General features: G+C 37.2%; 1 pseudogene; it reads right to left on the reverse strand.

The window, feature by feature from the left end:
* Window positions 1-2,737: 2,737 nt before the first annotated feature.
* On the reverse strand, window positions 2,738-7,611 carry LOC101587567 (annotated as a pseudogene).
* Between the last annotated feature and the right edge of the window lie 603 nt (window positions 7,612-8,214).

Raw genomic sequence — 8,214 nt, forward strand, 5'->3', positions numbered from 1 at the left:
CCTCAGATGATGGACATCTTGGTTGTTTCCAAGATGTGGCTATCACAAATTGGGCTACTATAAACATAGGTACACATATATCACTATGATATGACGTTTTCAGTTCCTCTGGGAAAATTCCCAATAGGGGCATAGCTGGCTTGAATGGGATTTCCAGTCCTAGTTTCTTAAGGAGTCTCCATACTGATTTCCATAATTATTGCACTAGTCTACATACCCACCAGAAGTGGAGAAGGCTTCCCTTTACCCCACAATCTCTCCAACATTTCTTTTTGGTTGATTTCTTTATGATAGCTATTGTTTGTGGGGTTAGGTGGTATCTCAGTGTTGTTTTAATTTGCATTTCATGGATGGCTAGTGATGAGGAGCATTTTTTCATATATTTATTCCCTTCTTTAATTTCATCCCGAGAAGTGTGTGTTCATCTCAGATGCCCATTTCTGGACTGGGTCTTTAAATTTAGGGGCCCTAATACTTTTTAGTCTTTTATTAATTCTAGAGAGCTGATCTTTGTGTGAGTGCTTATTAGTTAAGTTTTTTCTTTTTTTTAAATTTGTGGGTTGTCTTTTCACTTTGTTGGTAATTTATTTTGATATGCAAAAACTTCTCAATAGATGGCGATCCCAGTTAATTCTTTCAAGTGTTCTCTGTGTGATTTGATTTGTGTTCATGAACTCTTTGTCTACCCCTGTCTTCAGGAGTTCCTCGTCCTTTCTCTTCCAGGAGATTTAGTGTTTCTGTTTTTATGGTTAGGTCTTTAATCCATTTTGACTTTAACTTAGTGCATGGTAATAGACCTGGGTCAGATTTTAGTTTTTCCCATGTAGAAAGCCAGATTTTCCAGCACCATTTGTTAAAGAGGCTATCTTTCTTCCAGTAAGCGTGTTTGGCCCTTTGTAGAAGATCAGGTGGCTGAGTGTGTTCTTAGAGGCCTCTGCATCTTCTAATATATTCTATTGATCCTCAGGCATATTTCATGTCCAATACCATGCTGATTTTATCAGAGTAATTTTGTAGTATAATTTCAAGTCAGGAATTTCAGTGTCTCCTGACTTGTCTTTGGTGGCCAAGAGTGCCTTTGCTATTCTAGGTCTTTTCTTGTTCCAAATAAATTTTAGGAATGATTTCTTTATGTGCAGGAGGTATGTTTTTGGCATTTTGAATCTGTCCAACAATTTTGGGATATGACCATATTCATGATGTTGGTTCTTCCCATCTAGAACCAGGGAATATCTTTCCATTTTCTGATATCTTCTATAATCTCTTTTTTCAGACTACTGAAATTTTCTGTGAAAAGTACTTTGACTTCTTAAGTGAGATGAATTGCAATGTATTTCATTTTCCACGGTGCTACTGTAAAAGTTACTGTTTCTTTAATTTCCCTGTCAGTGTGTTTGTTATTTGTGTAGAGGTATGCTATTGACTTTTGGGTATTGATTTTGTGTCCTGTTATGCTACTAAATTTGTGTATTAATTCTAGTAGCTTCTTGGTGAAGTTTTTTCGGTCTTCTAATTAAAGTATCATGTCATCTGCAAATAATGATAGTGTAACCTCTTCTTTAACTATTCTTATTTCTTCTATTTCTCTCTGTTGTCTAATCACTCTAGCTAATGATTCCAGTACTATATTGAACTGGAGGGGTGAAAGAGGACATCCTTGTCTTGTATCAGATCTGAGAGTAAAAGATTTCAGATTTTCTCCATTTAGAATTATTTTAGTCATTGTGTTGTCATAGGTGGCTTTTATCAGATTGAAGTAGAGGTCATGTACTCCAATTTTCTGTACAACTTTGAATATGAATGAGTGTTGGTCTTTGTCAAAAGAATTTTCTGCATCAATTGAGGTGATCATGCATTTTTTATATGTGAGTCTACTGATTTTCGTATGTTGAACCATCCTGTATCCCTTGGATGAATCCTACCTGGTCATAGTGTATAATCTTCTTGATGATTTGCTGTATCTTATGTGCTAGGATTTTTTTTGAGGATTTTTGCGTCTATATTTTTGAAGGAGACCTGTAGTTCTCTTTTTTAGTTGTGTCTTTTCCTTGTTTTGGTAAAAGTATAATACTTCTCTCCTGGAACAATTTTCTGAGGATTACCTTTTTTTTTAATTTCGCTGAAGAATTTCAGCAGTATAGGTATTATATCTTCTGTAAATTTCTTGTAGAATTCAACTGTCCATCCATCAGGAGCTGACTTTTCTTTGTCTATAGGTTTTTTATTACATCTCATATTTCATTGGCTGTTATTGGGATATTGAGAATTGTAATATCTTCTAGATTCAGTTTTGTAACTTGTACCTTTCTAGCAATCTGTCCATTTCTTCTGTGTCTTTTATTCTGTGAGAGTAAAGATTTTCAAAGTAGCTATTATTGATGTTCTCAATTTTCACTGTGTTTGTAATAAGTATACCCTTTTTCTTCCTTTCTTTTTTTCCCCAGTGGATCAAAGAAATGTTTATTACAACATTTATGGATCTACTGCTTCCTTAAATAAATCTGTACAGTGTTGGGAAGTAAGACCATGATATATCTCTATATCTATCTATCTATCTATCTATCTATCTATCTATCTATCTATCTATCTATTGAGTTAAGGCTCAGAGATCAGTATGTGTTACCAGACTCTGCATTCTTCATTTCAAGTACAGTAGCAAGGCTGCTAGCAGGAGGAGAAATAGCAGATCCTCTGATACAAGACTAATCTCACTTTGGAAGTCCAATGCACGTTTAGCTTATGACCCTGGTCCAAAAGTCCCAGTCTTGCTACTTCCTAAACAAGCTTCAGGTTTTGGTCAAACAGCTCACATCTGATGGGCATTTCCAGAGTAGAATGGATTATTATTATTATTATTATTTTTTAAATTGATTACCCTTTTTTTTCCTTTAAAGGTTACCTCTTTTTCTTTCTTTCTTTCCTTCATTTTTTTTTTTTTTTGTGTGTGGCCAGCTCAGCCCACCAGGGGGCAGGGCTGACCGGCATTGTGGTGCTGGGGGATTGAACCGAGGTCCCTGTGTTTTGCTAACCTTGTTCCAAGCAGGTGCTTTAGACCACTGAGCCATCTCACTAGCTCCTAGAATGGATTCTTGAGGGCAAAATCTGAGTAAATCTCATAAATTTCTTGGAGAAGAGAATTGATTCCAACTTGCCTAGGATTTGCCAGCACCACAAACTTGATCCCTGTCAGTGTCTGGAAGCAGTGAAGTTTGAATGTGTCTGTCTCCAGCATCTCACTGTCAGAGCTTTTCTCTTCAGGAGAGAGCTGGGAGCCAATGGCAGAGAGTGAGTGGAACATGGAGGCCAGCATGAATTTCTTATTGGAGGTAAGCCGGGGCCAGCTGAAGTGGATAGTTGGCAGGTTGCCCAGATAACCCAGCACCTCTTTTCCGTCGTAAGTGTATTTGCCATTCACATCCGTGCCATTGATAGCCAGCACAGCATGGCCCAGCCGGATGCCATTCCGTTGGCTGAAAGCAACCAGCACTCACTTGTCACGCAGCTTGCGCAGCAGATACAGCGAGTTACTGAAAGTTTTCTCAGCCTCAGCCTGCGCCACTAGCTTTGTTCATCACACACACTAAAAATTGCCATTGCTTTTGTGGCCTCCTGGCACTGAATCCTTCCTTATTTCTTGTATTTGAGTTTTTCTTTCTTCTGTTTGATGAGGTTAGCTAGAGGCTTATCAATTTTATTTCATCTTTCAAAGAATGAGGTGTTTGATTCGTTAATTATTTAAGTTGTTTTCTTCATCTAGGTTGAATTAATTTCTGCTCTAATCCTTATGATTTTTTTCCCATCTTTGGGCTTAGGGTTTGGTTTGCTCTTCCTTTTCTATATGTTGGAGGTGCAGCATTAATGTCCCCATTCTGTTTTCCTAATGTGTGAGTTTACAGCTATAAATTTCCCTCTAAGACCTGCTTTCATCTTATGCAATAAATTCTGATAAACTGTGCTTGAATTTTCATTGAATTGTAGCTACTGCTCAATTTCTTGTTTAATTTCATTTGTGATCCATTGGTTGCTGAGTAGGGTATTGTTTAATTTCCATGCATTTAGGGGGTCTTTCTGGTTTATTTTGTCATTTATTTTCAGTTCATTGGACTGTGGCCAGACAATATTCATGGGATAATTTCTGTTTTCTTGCATATACTTAAGCATGACCTATGGACCAGTACGTGGTCTATTTTAGAAAATGACCCATGTGCAGCTGAGAAAAATGTGTGTTCAGCTGTGTTTGGGTGGAACACTCTGTCCACTAAGTCCATTTGTTCCAAGCTCTGGTTCAGTTCTGCTACTTCTTTGCTATTTTTTCCTGTTTAACCTATCTTTTTGGGCTAAGGGGGTGTTAAGGTCTGCTATGATTGTGGTATTGGATATTAAAGTTTTCATGTCCATTAAGTTTTGTGTTATATAGTTGGGTGCTCCTGTGTTTGGTGCACACACATTTATGAGTGTTACTTCTTCCTCTTGAATTTTTCCCCTAACCATAATATAGTGGCCTTCTTTATTTTGATTGATCATTCTTGGTTTGAAATTGATAATGTCTGAGAATAGGATTGCTACCTCTGCTATTTTCTGAGGTGCTGGGGCATGTAGTATTGTTTTCCATCCTTTGACTTTCAGCCTATGAATTTCTTTATGAGTTAAATGTGTTCCTTGTGTACAGCATAGAGTTGGATTTTGCTTCCTAATCCACTATGCCAGTCTATTTTTTTAAATTGGCACATTGAGTCCATTTACATTGATGGTTATAATTGAGATGTACTGACTTATGATTGACATGTTATTTACCTGTTGTTGTTTACTGCTTTTTCTCCTACATTTGTTTGCCCTATTTGGTGTGTTCTCTCCATTCTCGTTCATGATTCTTTTGTTCCCTCTCCAGAACATCTTTTAGTAGTCTGTGTAGAGTTGGCTTTGTCATCATGAAATTCTTTAGTTGTTCTTTGTCATGGAAGCATTTCATTTCTCTATCAAATTGAAAGAGTTTTTCAGGGTATAGTAGTCTGGGCTGGAATTTGTTTTCTTTTTTTGCTCTGAATGCCTTCAGGGCAGGTTTGGCTGGTGTGAGTTGTGGGGATTGAAGCACAGCAACCTGAGCCTGAATGCTTTGTTGAAGCAGCCACTTAAAGAACTGAGCTAAGGTCCAGGCCTCCTGGAATTTGTTTTCATAGAGGACTTGAAGTACTCAGTTCCATGCTCTTCTTGCCTTCATGGTTTGTGAAGAGAAGTCTGCCATTCTTTTTTTTTTTTTTTGCAGAACCGAGGATTGAACTCAGGCCCTTGCGCTTGCCAGGGAAGTGCTTGTTCCACTGAGTCATCTCCCCAGGCACTTATCTGCCTTTATTCTGATGGGTTTTCCTTTAAATATGATCTGTTTCTTTTCTGTAGTGGCTTTTAGTAAATTGCTCTTCTGTATTTCTGGGATCTTGACTATTATATGTCTCAGTGTGATTTTAATTGGATTGATGCTATTTGGGGTTCTATATGTTTCAGTTATCTCAATGTCAGAATGTTTCTGTATATTTATGGAGTTTTTTGCTGTTACTTCTCCATGTTTTCTTTTTATGTCATTTGTATTGACTCCTTTCTGATGGATGCCTATTAGCCTCACATTGTTTATGTTTGCATCATGTTACAGGTGATGAGTTATTTTTTTTCCTGCATCCTAGTTGTTTTTAAGAGATCTTTTCTTACCTTTCATCAGCTGTGATGGCATCTTCATGATCTGAAACTCTATCTTCACTTTCACTCAAATGTTTTTGCAAGCCTGTGATTGAGATTTTAAGTTTCTCTATATATCTTTGACTGCTTCATGTGATTTATTTCTTTCCTATATTTCTCATTTAAGGATTGCATCATTTTTACAATCTCTATTTTTTTTAGTGTCTTTTTGGGAAGCAGTTATTAATTCTTTAATTATAGTTATCCTTTCTTTTTTTAACTTCAGAGATTATTTCTGATCGAATTTCCTCTACATGTTTCTGAATTTGATTTTTTACTTCAGACGCTATTAATTCAGAGTTTTCTTTATTTCAGAGGTCATTTCTGCTCTGATTTTCTCTACAGCTTTCTGTAGTTCTTGCTTTACTTCAGATGCTATTAATTCAGAAATTTCTGCTGTGTGATTTCCAATTTCTTCTGTAGTAGTGTGTTCTGCATTTGTTCTGGGTGGGATTGGGGCCTGAGATTGCATTTTTCTCCTCTTTGTCATTTTGCATAGCAATGTCCTCTGACCTTTGTTATAGAGCTTTGGTGAAGTTATAACATTAGCACCAACCGAAATTCTTACCCAAGAGAGATTATATGGTTAAGGCAGTTGTAGTTTTGTGTTTACAGAACTACAATAAGGAACACTAATAATGGGTACTGATATTGAGCATTTGACAAACTTTTGTAATTAATTGCTTTCTATTTAGATAGTAAGAGCAATCAATACGTCTGTATAGCTAAGTAGATAATAAATTGGGAATTTGTAGTTAAGTTAGGTCCACTAAGTTCTGTCTGATCACCTCCCTTTGATTTATTTGTTTTTTTTTCCAGGCAGACTAGCTCATCCCGGTTACCTTTTGCTCCATCTGTCAGTCAAGAGAGAAAGTGGGAGGATGCTTTTATAGATACGGGTTTATCAAAGTGTCTCAGCTTTCTTGGTGTAGATATATGAAGTTTGAATTCATCCAGTTATGCCTGGCTTGGCTCTGGCTGCTATACTCAGCTTCTTCCTGGTGCAGCAAGTTTGGCTTGGTTCAGGTCTGGAGAGGTCAAGCTGGTGCAGCAGAGCGTGAAAGCTCTTCCACACATACCCCAAGCCTGGTCTTAGGCTGGATCTGGAGTGGTTCTGAGAGTGAAGAAGATGATCTCACTCATACTCTGGGCCTGAGCTGGTTCTAGAGGAGTTCAGAGGGGTCCCAAGAGCACAGCTGAAGGTCTCACTCACATGCTGGGCTTGTTCTGGGTCCAGAGGGATCCAGCAGTCACAGGGGTGATTTGTTTCTTTGTCTAACAGCTTTTAATATTCTGTTCTTGTGTTATAGTTCTCAAATCTTGACTGTGATATGCCTTGCTATAGATTCTTTATTTGATCATGACTAATTGGAGTTTCATATGCCTCATTTACTATCTATATGTTGAATTCTTTTTCCCTGCCAGGGAAGTTTTCTTTCATGTTGACTGTGAAAAGGATTTTTTTAAAAAAATCATTTATGCTACCTTCTGCTTTTTTATAGACTTCAATTAATCTTATGTTATTCTTTGCACCATCTAGAAACTATTGGATTGATTTCTCATGCTTCTTTGCTATATTCAGTAAAATTTTTGTTTTCATGATTGCTAATAGCAAGCCTATGTTCTGTGTCTGAGATTCTGTCCTCACGTTATTTTATTCTGCTACAGATACTGTCAATGGATATATTTTATCACCTAAATATATGTTCGAATTTTTTTATGGGTTAAATCTTCCCCCCTATGTTAGCGATTTGCAGTTTCTATCATTTTTCTAAGCTCCTTTTGAAAAATGTATTTGGCACATGGTCTCACTATGCAGCTCAGACTTATAATGATCCTTTTATTTTCAGCCTCCCCAGTGCTGGGATTATAGGCATTCACCATCACAGCCAGTCTTGCTGGCTGGCTCAGCACACTCAGGGGTGGGGCTGTTGTGGCATGTAGTGCTAGGGATCAACCTGACTCCTGCGGTTGTCTAAGCAGACATTTAGTCTACTGAGCTACCTTGCTGGTCCCTCCTTTTTTTTTTTTTTTTTCAATCTGTGTCTACTCTAGAATCAACAAGCCTAATTTTCATTGTGGTCACTATCTCTGTACTTATCTGAGAAATTATTTCTGATTTGATATTTTCTCGAGCTTCATTTATTTGCCTTGTATTTACCACTTTAGAGAGTTCTGATAGGTGGCTTTCAGACTGCCACCATTATGCCTCTTGGGTTTTCTTTTGATGAGTTGGAAGTCTGTGTTTGCTTCTTGTTTAAATATCTTCTATTTTTCAATTTTTTGGTAGTTTATATCTTGGGTTGATTATTGCAAATCACCTATGGTGGGTAATTTTATTGTCAATATATAGAAGTATTAGAAAATAATTACTTCTCAGATGTGTCTTTTAGGTGTATCTAGCTGGATTTTATGGTTTCAGTCTGATGTAAGATAGTACATATTCAATTTATTGGGGATGAGAAGTTGCTGCCTACTTGGCCCAAC

Source organism: Octodon degus, unplaced genomic scaffold (assembly GCF_000260255.1).
Source record: "Octodon degus isolate 3935 unplaced genomic scaffold, OctDeg1.0 scaffold00287, whole genome shotgun sequence".
NCBI lineage: Eukaryota > Metazoa > Chordata > Mammalia > Rodentia > Octodontidae > Octodon > Octodon degus.